This window comes from Triticum dicoccoides, chromosome 5A, assembly GCF_002162155.2.
Source record: "Triticum dicoccoides isolate Atlit2015 ecotype Zavitan chromosome 5A, WEW_v2.0, whole genome shotgun sequence".
NCBI lineage: Eukaryota > Viridiplantae > Streptophyta > Magnoliopsida > Poales > Poaceae > Triticum > Triticum dicoccoides.
This window is the reverse complement of record NC_041388.1, coordinates 330,755,971-330,776,542: the sequence shown is the minus strand read 5'-3', so window position 1 is coordinate 330,776,542 and position 20,572 is coordinate 330,755,971. Positions and strand designations below refer to the sequence as shown.

Genomic DNA, 20,572 nt, shown 5'->3' with positions numbered 1-20,572 from the left:
CGGATCAGTGTCAAAGCTTGCATCAACGTAACCTTTTACGATGAGCTCTTTGTCACCTCCATATACGAGAAACATATCCTTAGTCCTTTTCAGGTATTTCAGGATGTTCTTGACCGCTGTCCAGTGATCCACTCCTGGATTACTTTGGTACCTCCCTGCTAAACTTATAGCAAGGCACACATCAGGTCTGGTACACAGCATTGCATACATGATAGAGCCTATGGCTGATGCATAGGGAACATCTTTCATATTCTCTGTATCTTCTGCAGTGGTCGGGCATTGAGTCTTACTCAATTTCACACCTTGTAATACAGGCAAGAATCCTTTCTTTGCTTGATCCATTTTGAATTTCTTCAAAATCTTGTCAAGGTATGTGCTTTGTGAAAGTCCAATTAAGCGTCTTGATCTATCTCTATAGATCTTAATGCCTAATATGTAAGCAGCTTCACCGAGGTCTTTCATTGAAAAACTTTTATTCAAGTATCCCTTTATGCTATCCAGAAATTCTATATCATTTCCAATCAGTAATATGTCATCCACATATAATATCAGAAATGCTACAGAGCTCCCACTCACTTTCTTGTAAATACAGGCTTCTCCGAAAGTCTGTATAAAACCAAATGCTTTGATCACACTATCAAAACGTTTATTCCAACTCCGAGAGGCTTGCACAGTCCATAAATGGATCGCTGGAGTTTGCACACTTTGTTAGCTCCCTTTGGATTGACAAAACCTTCTGGTTGCATCATATACAACTCTTCTTCCAGAAATCCATTCAGGAATGCAGTTTTGACATCCATTTGCCAAATTTCATAATCATAAAATGCGGCAATTGCTAACATGATTCGGACGGACTTAAGCATCGCTACGGGTGAGAAGGTCTCATCGTAGTCAATCCCTTGAACTTGCCGAAAACCTTTTGCGACAAGTCGAGCTTTGTAGACAGTAACATTACCATCAGCGTCAGTCTTCTTCTTAAAGATCCATTTATTCTCAATTGCTTGCCGATCATCGGGCAAGTCAACCAAAGTCCATACTTTGTTCTCATACATGGATCCCATCTCAGATTTCATGGCTTCAAGCCACTTTGCGGAATCTGGGCTCACCATCGCTTCTTCATAGTTCATAGGTTCATCATGATCTAGTAGCATGACCTCCAGAACAGGATTACCGTACCACTCTGGTGCGGATCTTACTCTGGTTGATCTACGAGGTTCAGCAGTATCTTGAACTGAAGTTTCATGATCATTATCATTGGCTTCCTCACTAACTGGTGTAGGTGTCACTGAAACAGTTTTCTGTGATGAACTACTTTCCAGTAAGGGAGCAGGTACAGTTACCTCGTCAAGTTCTACTTTCCTCCCACTCACTTCTTTCGAGAGAAACTCCTTCTCTAGAAATGATCCATTCTTAGCAACGAATGTCTTGCCTTCGGATCTGTGATAGAAGGTGTACCCAACAGTTTCCTTTGGGTATCCTATGAAGACACATTTCTCCGATTTGGGTTCGAGCTTATCAGGTTGAAGCTTTTTCACATAAGCATCGCAGCCCCAAACTTTAAGAAACGACAACTTTGGTTTCTTGCTAAACCACAGTTCATAAGGCGTCGTCTCAACGGATTTTGATGGTGCCCTATTTAACGTGAATGCGGCCGTCTCTAAAACATATCCCCAAAAAGATAGCGGTAAATCAGTAAGAGACATCATAGATCGCACCATATCTAGTAAAGTACGATTACGACGTTCGGACACACCATTACGCTGTGGTGTTCCGGGTGGCGTGAGTTGTGAAACTATTCCACAGTTTTTCAAATGTACACCAAACTCGTAACTCAAATATTCTCCTCCACGATCAGATCGTAGAAACTTTATTTTCTTGTTACGATGATTTTCAACTTCACTCTGAAATTCTTTGAACTTTTCAAATGTTTCAGACTTATGTTTCATTAAGTAGATATACCCATATCTGCTTAAATCATCTGTGAAGGTGAGAAAATAACGATATTCGCCACGAGCCTCAATATTCATCGGGCCACATACATCTGTATGTATGATTTCCAACAAATCTGTTGCTCTCTCCATAGTACCGGAGAACGGTGTTTTAGTCATCTTGCCCATGAGGCACGGTTCGCAAGTACCAAGTGGTTCATAATCAAGTGGTTCCAAAAGTCCATCAGCATGGAGTTTCTTCATGCGCTTTATACCGATATGACCTAAACGACAGTGCCACAAATAAGTTGCACTTTCATTATCAACTCTGCATCTTTTGGCTTCAATATTATGAATATGTGTATTACTACTATCGAGATTCAATAAGAATAGACCACTCTTCAAGGGTGCATGACCATAAAAGATATTACTCATATAAATAGAACAACCATTATTCTCTGATTTAAATGAATAACCGTCTCGCATTAAACAAGATCCAGATATAATGTTTATGCTCAACGCTGGCACCAAATAACAATTATTTAGGTCTAATATTAATCCCGAAGGTAGATGTAGAGGTAGCGTGCCGACTGCGATCACATTGACTTTCGAACCGTTTCCCACGCGCATCGTCACCTCGTCCTTTGCCAGTGCCCGCTTATTCCGTAGTCCCTGTTTCGAGTTGCAAATATTAGCAACAGAACCAGTATCAAATACCCAGGTGCTACTGCGAGCTCTAGTAAGGTACACATTAATAACATGTATATCACATATACCTTTGTTCACCTTGCCATCCTTCTTATCCGCCAAATACTTGGGGCAGTTCCGCTTCCAGTGACCAGTCTGCTTGCAGTAGAAGCACTCAGTTTCAGGCCTAGGTCCAGACTTGGGTTTCTTCTCTTGAGCAGCAACTTGCTTGCCGTTCTTCTTGAAGTTCCCCTTTTTCTTCCCTTTGCCCTTTTTCTTGAAACTAGTGGTCTTGTTAACCATCAACACTTGATGCTCCTTCTTGATTTCTACCTCCGCAGCTTTCAGCATTGCGAAGAGCTCGGGAATAGTCTTGTTCATCCCTTGCATATTATAGTTCATCACGAAGCTCTTGTAGCTTGGTGGCAGTGATTGGAGAATTCTGTCAATGACGCAATCATCCGGAAGATTAACTCCCAATTGAATCAAGTTATTATTATACCCAGACATTTTGAGTATATGCTCACTGACAGAACTGTTCTCCTCCATCTTGCAGCTATAGAACTTATTGGAGACTTCATATCTCTCAATTCGGGCATTTGCTTGAAATATTAACTTCAACTCCTGGAACATCTCATATGCTCCATGACGTTCAAAACGTCGTTGAAGTCCCGATTCTAAGCCGTAAAGCATGGCACACTGAACTATCGAGTAGTCATCAGCTTTGCTCTGCCAGACGTTCATAACATCTGGTGTTGCTCCAGCAGCAGGCCTGGCACCCAGCGGTGCTTCCAGGACGTAATTTTTCTGTGCAGCAATGAGGATAATCCTCAAGTTACGGACCCAGTCCGTGTAACTGCTACCATCATTTTTCAACTTTGCTTTCTCAAGGAACGCATTAAAATTCAACGGAACAACATCACGAGCCATCTATCTACAATCAACATAAACAAGCAAGATACTATCAGGTACTAAGTTCATGATAAATTTAAGTTCAATTAATCATATTATTTAAGAACTCCCACTTAGATAGACATCCCTCTAATCCTCTAAGTGATTACGTGATCCAAATCAACTAAACCATGACCGATCATCACGTGAGATGGAGTAGTTTTCAATGGTGAACATCGTTATGTTGATCATATCTACTATATGATTCACGCTCGACCTTTCGGTCTCCGTGTTCCGAGGCCATATCTGCATATGCTAGGCTCGTCAAGTTTAACCTGAGTATTCTGCGTGTGCAAAACTGGCTTGCACCCGTTGTAGATGGACGTAGAGCTTATCACACCCGATCATCACGTGGTGTCTGGGCACGACGAACTTTGGCAACGGTGCATACTCAGGGAGAACACTTCTTGATAATTTAGTGAGAGATCATCTTATAATGCTACCGTCAATCAAAGCAAGATAAGATGCATAAAAAGATAAACATCACATGCAATCAATATAAGTGATATGATATGGTCATCATCATCTTGTGCTTGTGATCTCCATCTCTGAAGCACCGTCATGATCACCATTGTCACCGGCGCGACACCTTGATCTTCATCGTAGCATCGTTGTCGTCTCGCCAATCTTATGCTTCCACGACTATCACTACCGTTTAGTAATAAAGTAAAGCATTACATCGCGATTGCATTGCATACAATAAAGCGACAACCATATGGCTCCTACCAGTTGCCGATAACTCGGTTACAAAACATGATCATCTCATACAATAAAATTCAGCATCATGCTTTGACCATATCACATCACAACATGCCCTGCAAAAACAAGTTAGACGTCCTCTACTTTGTTGTTGCTTGTTTTACGTGGCTGCTACGGGCTTAAGTAAGAACCAATCTCACCTACGCATCAAAACCACAACGATAGTTTGTCAAATAGACTCCGTTTTAACCTTCGCAAGGACCGGGCGTAGCCATACTTGGTTCAACTAAAGTTGGAGAGACAGTCGCCCGCAAGCCATCTCTGTGCAAAGCACGTCGAGGGAACCGGTCTCGCGTAAGCGTACGCGTAAGGTTGGTCCGGGTCGTCTCGTCCAACAATACCGCCGAACCAAAGTATGACATGCTGGTAGGCAGTATGACTTGTATCGTCCACAACTCACTTGTGTTCTACTCGTGCATATAACATCAACATAAATAACCTAGGCTCGGATGCCACTGTTGGGTTTCGTAGTAATTTCAAAAAATTTCCTACGCACACACAGGATCATGTGATGCATAGCAACGAGGGGAGAGTATTGTCTACGTACCCAACGCAGACCGACTGCGGAAGCGATGACACGACGTAGAGGAAGTAGTCGTACGTCTTCACGATCCAACCGATCAAGTACCGAAACTACGACACCTCCGAGTTCGAGCACACGTTCAGCTCGATGACGATCCCCGGACTCCGATCCAGCAAAGTGTCGGGGAAGAGTTTCGTCAGCACGACGGCGTGGTGACGATCTTGATGAACCACAGCAGCAGGGCTTCGCCTAAACTCCGCTACAGTATTATCGAGGAATATGGTGGCAGGGGGCACCGCACACGGCTAAGGAATAGATCACGTGGATCAACTTGTGTCAACTTGTGTGTTTAGAGGTGCCCCTGCCTCTGTATATAAAGGAGGAGAGGAGGGGAGGCTGGCCGGCCAAGGGGGGGAGGCGCAAGAGAGTCCTACTCCCTCTGGGAGTAGGATTCTCCCTCCAATCCTAGTCCAACTAGGATTCCTCGGAGGGGAAAAGAGGAGGAGGGGGCCGGCCACCTCTCCTAGTCCTAATAGGACTAGGGGAAGGGGGGGGGGGGGCGCAGCCCAACTAGGGCAGCCCCTTCTCTTTTCCACTAAGGCCCACTATGGCCCAAATAGCTCCCGGGGGGTTCCGGTAACCTTCCTGGTATTCCGGTAAAATCCCGATTTCACCCGGAACACTTTCGATGTCCAAACAAGGCTTTCAATATATCAATCTTTATGTCTCGACCATTTCGAGACTCCTCGTCATGTCCGTGATCACATCCGGGACTCCGAACAACCTTCGGTACATCAAAATGCATAAACTCATAATATAACTGTCATCGTAACCTTAAGCGTGCGGACCCTACGGGTTCGAGAACAATGTAGACATGACCGAGACATGTCTCTGGTCAATAACCAATAGCGGGACCTGGATGCCCATATTGGCTCCTACATATTCTACGAAGATCTTTATCGGTCAGACCGCATAACAACATACGTTGTTCCCTTTGTCATCGGTATGTTACTTGCCCGAGATTCGATCGTCGGTATCCAATACCTAGTTCAATCTCGTTACTGGCATGTCTCTTTACTCGTTCCGTAATACATCATCTCACAACTAACATATTAGTTGTAATGCTTGCAAGGCTTATGTGATGTGTATTACCGAGAGGGCCCAGAGATACCTCTCCGACAATCGGAGTGACAAATCCTAATCTCGAAATACGCCAACCCAACATCGACCATTGGAGACACCTGTAGTACTCCTTTATAATCACCCAGTTACGTTGTGACGTTTGGTAGTACCCAAAGTGTTCCTCCGGTAAACGGGAGTTGCATAATCTCATAGTCATAGGAACATGTATAAGTCATGAAGAAAGCAATAGCAACATACTAAACGATCGGGTGCTAAGCTAATGGAATGGGTCATGTCAATCAGATCATTCTACTAATGATGTGATCTCGTTAATCAAATAACAACTCATTGTTCATGGTTAGGAAACATAACCATCTTTGATTAACGAGCTAGTCAAGTAGAGGCATACTAGTGACACTTTGTTTGTCTATGTATTCACACATGTATTATGTTTCCGGTAAATACAATTCTAGCATGAATAATAAACATTTATCATGATTATAAGGAAATAAATAATAACTTTATTATTGCCTCTAGGGCATATTTCCTTCACTACACACTTAAGGTTCGGTGACACTAGAGTTGTTATAGGAAATTGTATGTGGTTACCGAAGGTTGTTCGAAATCCCGGATGAGATCCCGGACATCACGAGGAGTTTCAGAATGCTCCGGAGGTGAAGATTTATATATGGAAAGTCCAGTTTCAGTCACCAGAATAGTTTTGGGGGTTATCGGTATTATAGCGGGACCACCAAAAGGTGTCCGGGGGTCCACCGGGTGGGGCCACCTGCCCCGGAGGACTCAATGGGATGAATATGGGAGGGAACCAGCCCCCTAGTGGGCTGGTGCGCCCCCCCAAGGGCCCAAGGCGCCTAGGGTTGGAAACCCTAGGAGAGAGGGCGCCTCCCACCTTGCTTGGGGCAAGTATCCCCCTCCTGGCCGCCGCCCCCCTCTAGATGCATCTTGGGGGGCCGGCGCCCTCTCCCCTTCACCCTATAAATAGAGGGGGGTGGGAGGGCTGCCGCACCCCTTCCCTGGCGCAGCCCCTCCCTCCTCCAACACCTCCTTCTCCTCTCTAGTGCTTAGCGAAGCTCTGCCGGAGAACCACGAGCTCCACCACCATCATGCCGTCGTGCTGCCAGAGTTCTCCCTCAACTTCTCCTCTCCCCTTGCTGGATCAAGAAGGAGGAGACGTCCCCGGGCTGTACGTGTGTTGAACGCGGAGGCGCCGTCCATTCGACGCTTGATCAGATCTTCCGCGATTTGAATCGCCGTGAGTACGACTCCATCAACCGTGTTCTTATAACGCTTCCGCTTAGCGGTCTTCAAGGGTATGAAGATGCACTCCCTTTCTCTCGTTGCTAGCATCTCCTAGATCGATCTTGGTGACACGTAGGAAAATTTTGAATTATTACTACGTTCCCCAACATTAATTCCTCTACTGTGTTCCATCACGGTCGTCCTCGACACCTCGAGTATTAGTTCCTCGAGTAAAATTCTGCATCAATTATTCACCATCACAAACACTAATAATATGAATAATTCTATGTTGATTTAAATAAATAATAATCATGTTGAATAAATGTTAAAAGCCACATGAATATCCAACATCTCGCACTTGGCTGAAACATATTAATCAATAAATGAAGTTCCATGTGTAAACATGTTTTGAAAAGAATTCCAGTGAACCTGCACTATATTAGTATTATTATATACAAATAAATGAAATATACGTACCCGAGTTTAATCATTCCACACCTTGTGTATACAATGATAACTTTCTCAATGTGTTTACTTTTAACCATAAACTTCAAAATAAGTGACAGGTTGTGATGCACATTCCACGATCATATATGATGTGTGAGATTCCCGTAGCGACACATATTTCCTTCCACCACTTGAATGCGACAATAAATTCCGGTAGCTAAGGTTGATAGTATAACGAAAATATATACAAATTACAATACCATTTAGTATCCCCTTTTTCCTCATGAGTTTAAATCTCATTGAGTACGATTTCCCTTTCATTTGAAAGTTATAAGATAATCAAGCTTCCACTTCCATCAATGTAAAATTATCATTGTAAACAAACAAAGAAAAATATCATCGGCATATATAATAGTAATGCAAAAGATGCCTAGCTCACCCAGCGTGACCGTGGTATACCCGACGGTTGCGGCCTTTCTGCTCGGCGCTGACGCATAGCTATATGCGTGGGCAGGCCCACGACGGTGTGACACATGAGGTCGTTCCCTTAGACAACAACCAAAATCAGGAGTCCAGTGGGGCTGGGCCAGGCCGAGCCCAACATCCTCAATGGATCTCGCCGCTGGAGAGCGCCCCCACCCTGGCCGTGGCGAACATGGATGTCGCGCAGGACCGTATCATGAGCAGTTGCGCCACGAGTAATGCGGAGAAGATGTGCTCAGGCTAAGGGAGCTGAAGCGGTGGCCACATCAAGAGATAAGAGAAGGATGTTCCTACAAGCCTCCTCAGAGCTCAGCGACTCTCGGCCGTCGGATCAAAACACTTGATGCATTTTAGACCGTTGGATCAAGATGTGGGAGGATCTGGGCCGTCGGATCTGGAAGAAACACTACTGAAATGAATAGTAATGACAACAAAATGTGTATACCATGCCCCCACCAGTGCATTTCGGTCATTTCGCGTATTGGGGGTATAAAAGGGGGCCGCCATTTGACCGAGACCTAGCCGCCTCCTCCCTCGCTCGCCTCCGTGGTGCCCTAGCCGCTGCCTTCTTCCTCCCACGCCCATGCCTCCCTCTCCTCTCCCTCACCCCCTAGCGCCGCCCGCACCGGCGCCTCCCTCTCCTCCTCTCGCCCCTAGCGCCGGCACCACTGCCTCCTTCCCCGCCGCCACCCGGCCTCCTCCCCTCACGTTGCCCTCCATCCACCCCTCCGGTCTGGCGCCGCCCAAACCCCAATGCCGCGCCCCGGCCCTGGCTCCCACGGGAGGGAAGGAGGAATTGCGAGGCGAAGCAAAGGCGGCAGCGTATGGCACGCGGCGCGGGCGGTGTGGCCCAGGGGGTCGGCGCGGCCGCGGCTTCTCGTCGTCTCCGTCGTCGCCTCGGCGCCCAGCCGGCCGCCGCCGCACATCATGAGGTGGAATGCCACCCATTTCCCCGCCGTCCCCTCGGCCCATGCTACCCCTAGCGCCACGGTCGCCATGTCCCTGCCTTCTCCTCGACAGGAGGAAGAGCGAGGCCACAAACGGATCTGGAGATTGAATCGGGCTCCAATGGCTCCTGCGCGGCATGATGCCTGTTAAGGTGATCTTTTTGTACAGCTGTTCTTCCTCTGTCCTAGATTCTCCATGCTTCCAGATTTTGATTTTGCCTTCAATTTTGACGCAGGGTGGTTGCTATCTCAGATATCTCCTCGTTCCTCTTCGTGTGCTGCTAGGTGAGCTTCTTCTCCTCTAATCTTGTGTGCTGCGGTCTACCTTGAGGAGTGGGATTAGCGATTTTTGTTTTCTTCTTGTGGGAGAGATTCTCAGGTTTAGCTAGGTTCCAAAGAAGAGATTTTTTTCTTTATCTTTCTTGTTTTGTTTGTACCTTGCTGCCGAGGAAAGCCTTGGATCTAGCTAATATTTTACAAAGTACATGCTTCCTGCCTTGCTTGGTTGGTTGGCCATATTCTGACCTATGTCCGTGTATGCATAGATGTGCTAGGTAAGATATATCTGTATGTATATACGTGTGTGTTTTGTTTGCTTTGGCTGAAGATATACTGATTTTGCCCCAAATGAAACCATGCATATTGCAATTTGCTTGATTCCCACTTGTGTTACTGTTAAGCATGGTTTATTTTTTTTCAGGAGCCTATATGTGATGTGTACCTGTGTTGGTGCCTTTACAGAAGATCCATTATGCCTTCCTCTCGGTAACCACAACAAGCTTTTACTTATACCATGAAACATGGTGTGGATGCTGTCAATATAATGTATTTGGCAATTTTACCTTCTCTTCTTTTATATTACTACCATGTTTGTGCAGACTGACGCTTTGTGTTTCAAATGCTCTAATACTTCCATGTTACAGATATCTGTGGAGCTTAATTATGTATATCTCTTGTTGTAAGTTAGTTTTGCCCATGGACCTTTTGTCACACATCTACTTTCTGCTGACATGAATAATGGAGTTCTGATGTTGATGTGATGATGTCAAGGATTATAGCTATGTTCACATATCTGTAGTGTTTGGAATTGTTGATAAATTGATATGTACCATAAATATTGGATGGCCAATAAAGCAGGGCTCACGATGATTATAAATTTTATAGCTTGTGTATAGAATGGTAATGTTAAACTTTCATTTCTTAGGATATTACAGTTGATTTAGTCTATTTGTGCTTGTCGTTCGTGTTGGTCTGCAGGTTGTAAATGAGTGAATCTGTTTATTGCCTTCTTATTGGTAGTGGCAAAGAGTACTATTCCCTGCTTGGATTTTTGTGGTCTCCTTTTCTTCCTTGCTTGTTTTATATGTTGTTTCTTTTTGGCCTTGTCATACCAATGACCTACTATTTTGTTTGTCTGTCCTGCTTGCAGGTGTGTGTTGTTGAGGCTATCAAACAAGCCAATGGCGTTGCATAAATGGTTTGTGAAGATTGCCATTGGAGTCTAGCTGGGGTAGTAGGCTGTCAAAAAGATGTGGTCGCTTGTAGAACGTGAGCTCAATCTGTGATGCATGTATTTTATGATTATTATATCTATGTGCAATTTAGTAAGTGGGTTTTAGATTAATCTGGTTCATTTGGACGGTTGTGCTTAATCTGGTTTATTTGTTCTGTTTGTTTTAGGCTGCCATCTTTAGTTTTATTTACTATGCCAGGTGCCTAATTTAGTGCTTAATCTCCTTTGGTTTGCTTGGATTAACTGAATTGGCCTATTCATTCAGTTTATATTATATTCGTCTTCAGAATTAGGGTTCGTTAAAATGGATGTCTGGAAGCATAATTTAGCTCTGTGAAATGGTAGCGCTCAAATTCAGAATTTCTGCTTCATGCTTCTTTGCGTCTGTGTTTTTATGTAAATTTGTGCTCTCTCCTTTTCGTCTATTTTTTATTTGAAGAGCACCAATGAATTTTCATTACACTTGAAAGGAATTACTGCGACTACCTGACACCTGAGTATTCAGTGTGTGTCTTACAAGGTCTACATCTTAAAAATAAGTTCAACTATTCATTATACAAGGAATTACAATTGGTAGCATGTAACTTGACTCCTATCTGTCGCATAAAGTAGTGGCATGGTTGCCGCTTGTCCCTGATCTTCACACTTCATTTGTTGAAGTCCTTGCTTCTTTGTTTCTGGGTCGTTTTAGCTGAATAAATGCAAAATGCACGATGAAATTTTCTGTAGGGTGCTGTTGTGGTATGTCAAGAGGAAATACTTATATTTTCCCATCCTTATGTTTACTCCTAAAAATAGCTTTTGATTTTGTTCTTCTGCCAGACCTTGAAGCTCCCAAAATGCAAACACCAGGAGATAGGGATGTCAAACTGAAACAAAGAAGCCCATGATCGGTCTCATAATGTTACCAATAGTACCGCCATCAGCTGCAAAGATGACAAGCTCAAGCAGGTGAGTTGCGTGTCTCTTATGCTGTTGTTTTATATATTGGCTTGAAGTTCACAACCAGTTCGTAGTAATATGTTTTGTTTCTGTCATTATACTCTGCATAATATGTTTGGATGGGTGTTTTTATATGAGATTTTTGTGGTAAGTAGTTAAATCACTCCTATATTTGTCAGTGTATTCTTGTGTGGGAGCTTCAAGAAAATGAGGGGCGGGGGGTCGCCCCCCGCCCCAAGCTATTGTTTTAGTCTATTTGCACTTTGCAGGGGTAAGATTAGGTTCCTATAATCCCTCCCCAGACCCTACCTTGTGTGGGAGCTTCTATGCACTGGGTCTGTCCTTTTTCCTTTAGTTAAATCACTCCTATGGAGTGTATATCTATTTTGACCTGGTTTGAAGAATGACCAACTGGATGGCTTCTGCAACTTTTGGTTCAATTCATGGGTAAATTAAATATGTAGTTGTGAAGTTCATCTTGCAATTCAGAATGCGTTAATTGGATTATATGAACGATGACATGTATAAGGTTATTGGTCGAATACCCTGTTGTTGGTTTAGCTTCTCAGTGTGTGACTAACAATCAGATCATCTTGGGGCGACCCCCCGCCCCTCATTGTCAGTGTATTCTGCTTCTGTCAGTACACTCTGCATAAGATATCTCCGTGCAACTAATCGAAGATCAAATCCTGCCATATTTTGGTTAGACAGTAGCTTGAGGAAGGGAGAGGAAGGGGAACAACAAATCTGCAGTGTTTTATTTTATTAAGCATTCGCATTCTCAGGAGAACACCTCCTGTCCAGCCACTTCCATTTTCCCTCATTCTTACTGATCGGCACTCGATGGTGCTGATTGGCTTATGTGGTTATAGATGATGAGTATTAGCGTATTAGGAAAGCTTGTAGCAACATTATTTTGAGTAAGAGCTCAATCCATGTATGTTGTTTGCCATCTAATTTAAATTCTTAACTGCATGGAAGTTGTAGTGTACATATTGAATAATGTTTGTGCTTACATGTGTCCTTCTATTTGTTTTTATGTTTGTTGATCAAAGTGTAGGTCTGATCCAGTGACAACAACAATAGTGCAGGGTGCATGAGCAGGCCTACATATTTCTCAAAAGAGCACGCCGTTGCCAACGACTGGAGAAGCGCCAGCCACCGAGTCGGACGTCCACTTCGCCATTGCCGTCGTCCTCGCCCCGGCAGAAGCACGTTATATCTGTCCTTTCATTTTTACTTTTTCTTAAATGTGTTTATTTGAAGGCGCACCTTTAGTTATTAACCAATACATGTATTGTTCATGTCTTCTACTCCCTCTGTAAAGAAATATGTATCTTATATTTGAAGGTGCATCTTCTACTCTCTCTGTAAAGAAATATAAGATAGGTATATAAGATAGGTATTTCTTTATAGAGGGAGCACATAGTTCTTCGAGCCCAAAAGTATAACTATGTAGATGAATTGTATGATGGGTTACAAACTTTACTTATAAGACTACATGAACTGCTAATTGCTTCTTTTAATAAAAGATGATCAACTCTAATCTCGACCTGGTTGTCATGTTGGGAGGTGGATGGGAGGCCATTCCAAATGATTGTTTTGGCAGAATCGACTGACTGCGCTAGCTGGGATTTAATGTATATATGGTATTTTCATATTCTTGGTCACGTGTAGAATACATCGTCTGATAGGATTAGTTTTTCTATGAACTTTTGGTGGATAAAGTGTTTTGTATCAACAAATTTCATCGTTGTATTTTCCTGAGATATGAGACATGAATCTCTTCTAATGATGGTTGTCGAGCTGTTGAGCTCTATATTTGTTTTACCTGATATAATGTTCAGTTTGCCCATTAGTAGCTGGTGTTACAATACACATTTCATCGAAGGAAGATCACTATTTTTGTGTGTGCGTGTTTACACACTTAGTTACGTGTTGTCACAAAAATGTTAGATTAGCATAATTGCATTATCCTTTAAAATATGTCTAGCAGGTCATTCAACGCATCATGCGAGGAGTCAAATGACAAGGCAACCGAACCAATCAATACGTAGTATGCCTTAGTAGAACTATATAGGTTTCTTACAACTCTACTCTTTGTAATGAACTTGATGCAGATATGTTATCTTGGGCAACCACTGTGGTTTGCTTCTGGAACAGATTAAAAAATTTCCTCTTTGCGATGTGCTTGCAGAACAATTAGTTCACTGCATGTACCTCAACTGCTTTTGGTATATCTTCATGGTCTGCCATCGATACTAAACTTACTGAAACTGAACAATTACTCCAATTTCCTTTTGATGTACCAAATGTTTTATTATATTGATGTCTTATATGTTGCACCACGACCTGCATGTATTTTAGATGTGACTCCTTTATTCTCAGTTAGTTGCATCAGCTTGCACTTATTATGTTCTTTCATGCCTACTTACATGAGTGTGTCACTTATATTGTTCATGCTGTCTGGGGGCTGATCATTATACAACCGTTGTGGCCTATCAATAAATGTTACGATGATAGAGAGATTGATCAGTCTTTCTCGGATAATATATGGTTTGACTTATTGTTGTTATATACTTTCTTCAGATATAGGCCTGCTACCATGTCTTTTCTCGCTGGACATGCTTTCCGATGGCGACAGTGAGGACTTCTACCCCGCTCCTCTCCCAGCAAGGCATCTCTACCTCCCTCATGCAAAGATACCCGAAGACCGTCTTGGACTCTTCCTTCTTCAGTGTTTCCTCTTTTTGTTACACAACTTTGTGGTGCTTAGTGCATATATCATCCCCTCCTATCAATTCATTCTGAAATAAAGAGATGGAGGGTTGTTAGTGTTTATGGGAAATGGTTGCATTTTATAGAAAAAATGTGTCTTTGTTGACCGGTTTTGCTCGAGATAAAAAAGTCTTTCCTACTATTGGTGTCAAACTCTTACTTTAGACTTCACATGATCTAATCAGTGTTCTATACATAACATCACTTTTTTGTTTTGGCTAATCTCTTTGTTTTCTATAGACATGTGTTGTCCCAATCTGCTAATTTTATATTCAGAGGTAGCATTGATGTAGTTGCATCATTCAAAAGGCCATATGTGTTGCTTTTGTTCTACTTCTCTTCCATATCCAGTTATTTAGAAATAGCTATGGTAACCTTTTAGCACTTAAATAGGATTAGGTATAATGTGAATCATTTGCTTCATTTGGTTGACAAATTATAGCTTTAGCTCTCAGGTACTGAATGTTGGATTGATCCATTTTGTTCTTTTGTGCCTGCTGCTCCTTGCTGATTCCTGTCGTGCTGCTGCTCGCTTGGTGTGTCGGATTGGGGGCCGTGGATTCAATGGCATCGGTGTGTCGCGTGGTTTGTTAAGGTGGCCTCTTCTCTCGGATCCAATTTTTTTCATTGCCGTGGCCGTGCTTGACTAATTTTAGATCGGGTTTGTTGCAGGTCCTCTATTCTAGCAGTCTGTGCGCCGGATATGTTGTTGTGAACCTCGATCTATACGTGCTGGTTCGTTTTCGACCGTCCCAGATCTGGTTGGCCGGAGCTCATCCTTGATTTGCCTGATTTCCCTTGCAGGTTGGTCTGCTGGGAGTGCTCGTGGCTTTGGTCGATTTGTCCTGATGTGTCTTCAGTCGCCGCTCTGCAGGTTGATCTCTTTTCTTCTATTCTCAGTTCTCCAGACCTACGCTTGCTTGTGCTCTTATTCATGCATTTGTTAGCCTCGCAAAGATTTTTGGTTTCTTCTTGTTTAGGAGATCCTCAGGTCTAGCTAGGTTCTAAAGAGATTTTTTAGTCTTTTGTTGTTTTATTGGTGCCTTGCTGTCAAAGAGAGATTCTTAGGTCTGGTTAGGTTCCAAAGAGCAGATTCTTCTTTGTCTTTGTTGTTTTGTTGGCGCTTTACTGTGAAACAAGGTATTGGCATTGTCTCCTTTTTGACAAAGTACATCTTTATTGCCTGGTTTTATTTGTTGGTTGTCTAGCTTTTTCTCTGTCTGACAAAATATAACAGTCAAGAGCAAATGAAAAACAACACAACATGAACAAATCTACACCATGGCCAGACAGAAAATATTGATGGAGGTGTGGTTTCTGGAAGTAACATAACCTTTCAAAATGACAAATAAACATGATTACTTTCATTATTTGCTTAAATTTTGTTGAATTGTTGTCTAGAGAATACTTTGGTCAGTTCTTCTGTAAGAAAGCTAAAGTTGGATATTAGGTGCCTTAACAAAGCTAACTCTTTTAAGCAATTACATTACAAAATTTGTTGCATCATCTACAGGACCCAATTGCTAGATATATTATTCGGAGCTCTCTAAAGTTGAAAGGTTCTGATGCTGAAATGGCACAGTTTCCTTAACAGGCTTAAGCATCATTTGTTTCTGCATGTTGTACATCTTGTGCTTTTAAATATGCAATATTTTCAGCTTCTTCTGGTTGTATGTTTGAACAGAATAACTCAAGTTTGTCTTTATGTGCGGTAACAAATTAACTAAGAAAAGCATGTGTTATGTATGAAGCAATAGTAGATTGTACGCATTGGGTGATTTTTTCCATATCATTTATGAAACCAATGAGACGGCCCATTTATTTTGAATCTCATTTACGAACTTCTTTGTTTAGAGCAGGTTTTTATCTTTGGTCTCCAAGCTTTGAGTATTCACACCCAGGTTGTCTTTTTTTGTGGTTTCAGGTTATGTGAAATTGGTTTTAGTTAATGTTTCTTGTGTACTGTGGATACTAAGGGGCAATGGGCACAACTACAAAACTCAGAGCAGCGAAACCCACATATACTACCTGAAGAAGAGCTCTCTGTTCTCCTTTAGTTATCACCTTTTATCATTCTTTTACTACTTACAATGTAAGATAGTTTTCTGGGTTTGCTGTTTTACCTTACCATACCTAAGAATTAGAGATTCATGTCGAGCGGCTGCACTTTTGGTATTGAACTTCATGCCGAGTGGCTATATTTTGTGGTCTTATGAACACACTGAAATCGATTCTGACTTCTAATGTCATGCCGATATTAAGCACCACTATGTCTTGTTCCTATTACAATTGAATGTTTCTTCTTAACTTTATTGTTATTCTATATGAATACATATGCAAAACCTGGATTCCTTCAACTTAGCATTATCTGCTTGATCAGAGTGTTGGGACCGGCACCCTTGCGCCAAGGCGCGATCCCGATCTAGTCGGAGTAGAGTGGGGTGTGGAGTAGGAGGATTACAAGCGGAGTACGAGATGGGGTGAACATGGACAACATGCAAGCTAGTCGGTGATTTTCTCTCTTTTCCCCCTGATCTTTGCATCAATTGGCTACTGATTTTCTTGGGGTACACTGCCTACAGATATTTTTTGAGTACTCTGGTGCTCGCCCTCTACGCAATTAGTCTTCCTTGCATATTTCACACCATCATTTTTTCTTGGTCACTACCTTTAGTGCAAGTTGGTCTCTGTATTATAATTTTGAAAGATTAAAATATTGTCAAATTAGGTGTATGATACTGTTGTAATCAACAATTTTTTGTATAATTGGACACAATATACCATGATTAATGACAATAGATGCATCTCTAGGTCATTATTTTCCCTCATGGAGGACACGTATAATCTATGGAAGGTCCCGTGTTAAAAGATTTGACTAGGCATTCATTTCATCTGAAGTTTACTATCATGGAAATGATTTTAATCCAAGATAAGATGTAACCAAGAATTAATTTACATTAAGACTACACCATGTTCATGTTAAGTAAAGAAGTTAAGGGCTTATCGTAACCAAGTTTCTCAATCTGATTGTATGGTGTGGTCCTTTCTATGGTATGTTGAAAGGAACATCTTGGTTTGGAGGGGTTGTGAACTTCAGTTTAGATTATTTTAGGTACAGAGATCACTGCCAGTACATATGCCCTTGCATATTTATGAAAAGAAAATATCACCGTACTATAGCCCTCAGTTGTTGTTTTTTGTATTTGCACATAAATCCTATGTCTTATGGTTTATTTTTTAAGCACCATATTTTTGTACATTCAACTTATATCAGGGGTCTGCTAATCCCTCTATGTGATATTCTCTGCTCTAGACATCTTTCTGGATTAATATACTCTGTTTGGAGAAGTCAAGAGAAAAGGAAACCCGAGAAGTCCTGAAGACATCTTTAGCAAACAATATGTTGAGTACCCAATATATTACATAGTTCATTTATGTGTTTTATCCTTATAGTAGTTTCAGGCATAGGTCACACAAAATACTATTTGTAATGCCGAAACCCTAAAAAATACAGGAGTAAACGGCCGAGTAAACCGTAGTGGAGTATTTTTACGCCACTAAGTTTTGATCGGTTCTAGACGACCCCCTAAATTTAGCGGAGTAAAATTTTCTTTTTGTCAAAGTATTACAATTCTAGTTTACTTAATACATTGCAACTACATATTAGCACCCATATGAAAACCAAACATAATAAATAAGTTTCACACAATTGATGAATATTACAACTTCATAGTTTACAAACCAAATTATTCAAATTCAAGTACACCACATGGTTCAAGTGAAGTAAATAACATGATAAAATTAAAGAACAACTATGAAGTGCTATGGAGATGCCACTAATGCTCAACAAGATCATGTTGGAGCTGGGTATGAACTTCTCGGTTCTTGATCCTATGGTGCGCTTTGAGGAATGCCTGGATCCTACTAGGATCGTGCTTTGGCTCTATGGGATTACCATTGGTGATGTACCGAAAGTTCTCAGGCCTGTCTCTCTCATCTTCAGTGATGATGTTATGCAAGATGATGCAACAAGTCATGATTTACATAGAACCTTGGAGTTCCAATACTGGTAGTGCCACAAATGATTGCAAAGCGCTTCTAAAGCACCCCGAAAGCACTCTCCACATCCTTACTAATCCACTCTTTGACGTGTTGCAAAGTGAGAACTTTTGTTACCTTTTGAACGGGGATTTTTTTTGACAAATGTGACCCATGGAGGATAGATGTCATCCGCAAGGTAGTAACTCATCATGTACTCAGTGTTCGGAAATCAACTTATCTTTATTGAAGGCGGACCAACACAAGTTGCGCGTGCGAAAAAAAATCCTAAAGCTCTAATACCATGTTAGGAAAGCAACTTATCTTTATTCAAGGCCCAAGGGGCATATTACACATGACTTAAGGTGTAAGTAAAACTAAACATAAACTAATAAGGACTCCTAGACCAATAATAATATTCCTTAACACTCAGGACCAGCCGTATAGTTGCAAGGAGTAGCATCTCCGGCAACAAGCCTAGCAAACTGTGGTGATCTGTGACACCCCCGATTTAATCGTACACTAATCATACACGCAAACATGTACGATCAAGATCAGGGACTCATGGGAAGATATCACAACACAACTCTAAACACAAATGGAAGTTATGCAAGCTTCATATTACAAGCCAGGGGCCTGCTACCTCTTGAGCATGCGTTTGTTTTCCCTTGAAGAGGAAAGGGTGATGCAGCAAAGCAGCGTAAGTATTTCCCTCAGTTTTTGAGAACCAAGGTATCAATCCAGTAGGAGACTACACACAAGTCGCCTAGTACCTGCACAAACAAACAAGAACCTCGCAACCAACGCGATAAATGGGTTGTCAATCCCTTCACGGTCACTTACGAAAGTGAGATCTGATAAAGATAATAAGATAAATATTTTTGGTATTTTTGTTGTATAGATTGGAAAATAAATAGTAAACTATAATTGTAGATTGTAAACTTATACAATATAAAGTAGACCCGGGGGCCATAGGTTTCACTAGTGGCTTCTCTCAAGATAGCAGTATTACGGTGGGTGAACAAATTACTACCGAGCAATTGATAGAAAAGCGCATGGTTATGATGATATCTAAGGCAATGATCATGAATATAGGCATCACGTCTGAGACAAGTAGACCGAAACAATTCTGCATCTAATAACCCACAAGTATAGGGGATCGCAACAGTTTTTGAGGGTAGAGTATTCAACCCAAATTTATTGATTCGACACAAGGGGAGCCAAAGAATATTATTAAGTATTAGCAGCTGAGTTGTCAATTCAACCACATCTGGAAACTTAATATCTGAAGCAAAGTATTTAGTAGCAAAATAATATGATAGTAGTGGTAACAGTGGTAAAAGTAACGGTAGCAGTTTTGGTTTTATAGTGATTGTAACAGTAGCAATGGAAAAGTAAATAAGCGAAGAACAATATATGAAAAGCTTGTAGGCATTGGATCAATGATGGATAATTATGTCGGATGCGATCAATCATGCAACAGTTATAACATAGGGTGACACAGAACTAGCTCCAATTCATAAATGTAATGTAGGCATGTATTCCGAATATAGTCATACGTGCTTGTGGAAAAGAACTTGCATGACATCTTTTGTCCTACCCTCCCGTGGCAGCGGGGTCCTATTGGAAACTAAGGGACATTAAGGCCTCCTTTTAATAGAGTACCGGACCAAGCATTAACACATAGTGAATACATGAACTCCTCAAACTACGGTCATCACCGGTAAGTATCCTGATTATTGTCACTTTGGGGTTAACGGATTGTAACACATAATAGGTGACTATAGACTTGCAAGATAGGATCAAGAACTCACATATATTCATGAAAACATAATAGGTTCAGATCTGAAATCATGGCACTCGGACCCTAGTGACAAGCATTAAGCATAGCAAAGTTATAGCAACATCAATCTCAGAACATAGTGGATACTAGGGATCAAACCCTAACAAAACTAACTCGATTACATGATAAATCTCATCCAACCCATCACCATCCAGCAAGCCTATGATACCTCTCCAACGTATCTATAATTTTTTATTGTTCCATGCTATATTATATTCTGTTTTGGACATTATTGGGCTTTATTATACACTTTTATATTATTTTGGGGACTAACCTATTAACCAGAGGCCCAACCCAGAATTGCTATTTTTTTTGCCTATTTTAGGGTTTCGCAAAAAAAGAATATCAAAC

The 20,572-nt window shown here is 41.7% G+C and overlaps 1 long non-coding RNA gene across 4 annotated transcripts; it reads left to right on the top strand.

Annotated features, from left to right (window-relative positions):
• The first annotated feature begins 8,691 nt into the window (after window positions 1–8,691).
• Window positions 8,692–17,925, top strand: LOC119301314. 4 transcript variants are annotated; one of them, XR_005147007.1, is made up of 12 exons: window positions 8,692–9,259; window positions 9,344–9,392; window positions 9,808–9,872; window positions 10,537–10,655; window positions 11,443–11,571; window positions 12,623–13,211; window positions 14,152–14,935; window positions 15,013–15,075; window positions 15,145–15,214; window positions 16,265–16,432; window positions 16,721–16,849; window positions 17,654–17,925. It is a non-coding gene; the product is annotated as an uncharacterized LOC119301314 (long non-coding RNA). The 4 variants fall into 4 exon arrangements; XR_005147006.1 differs by lacking the exons at window positions 16,721–16,849; window positions 17,654–17,925 and having other exon boundaries at window positions 16,265–16,584; XR_005147008.1 differs by lacking the exons at window positions 16,721–16,849; window positions 17,654–17,925 and having other exon boundaries at window positions 12,618–13,211; window positions 16,265–16,584.
• Window positions 17,926–20,572: the final 2,647 nt, after the last annotated feature.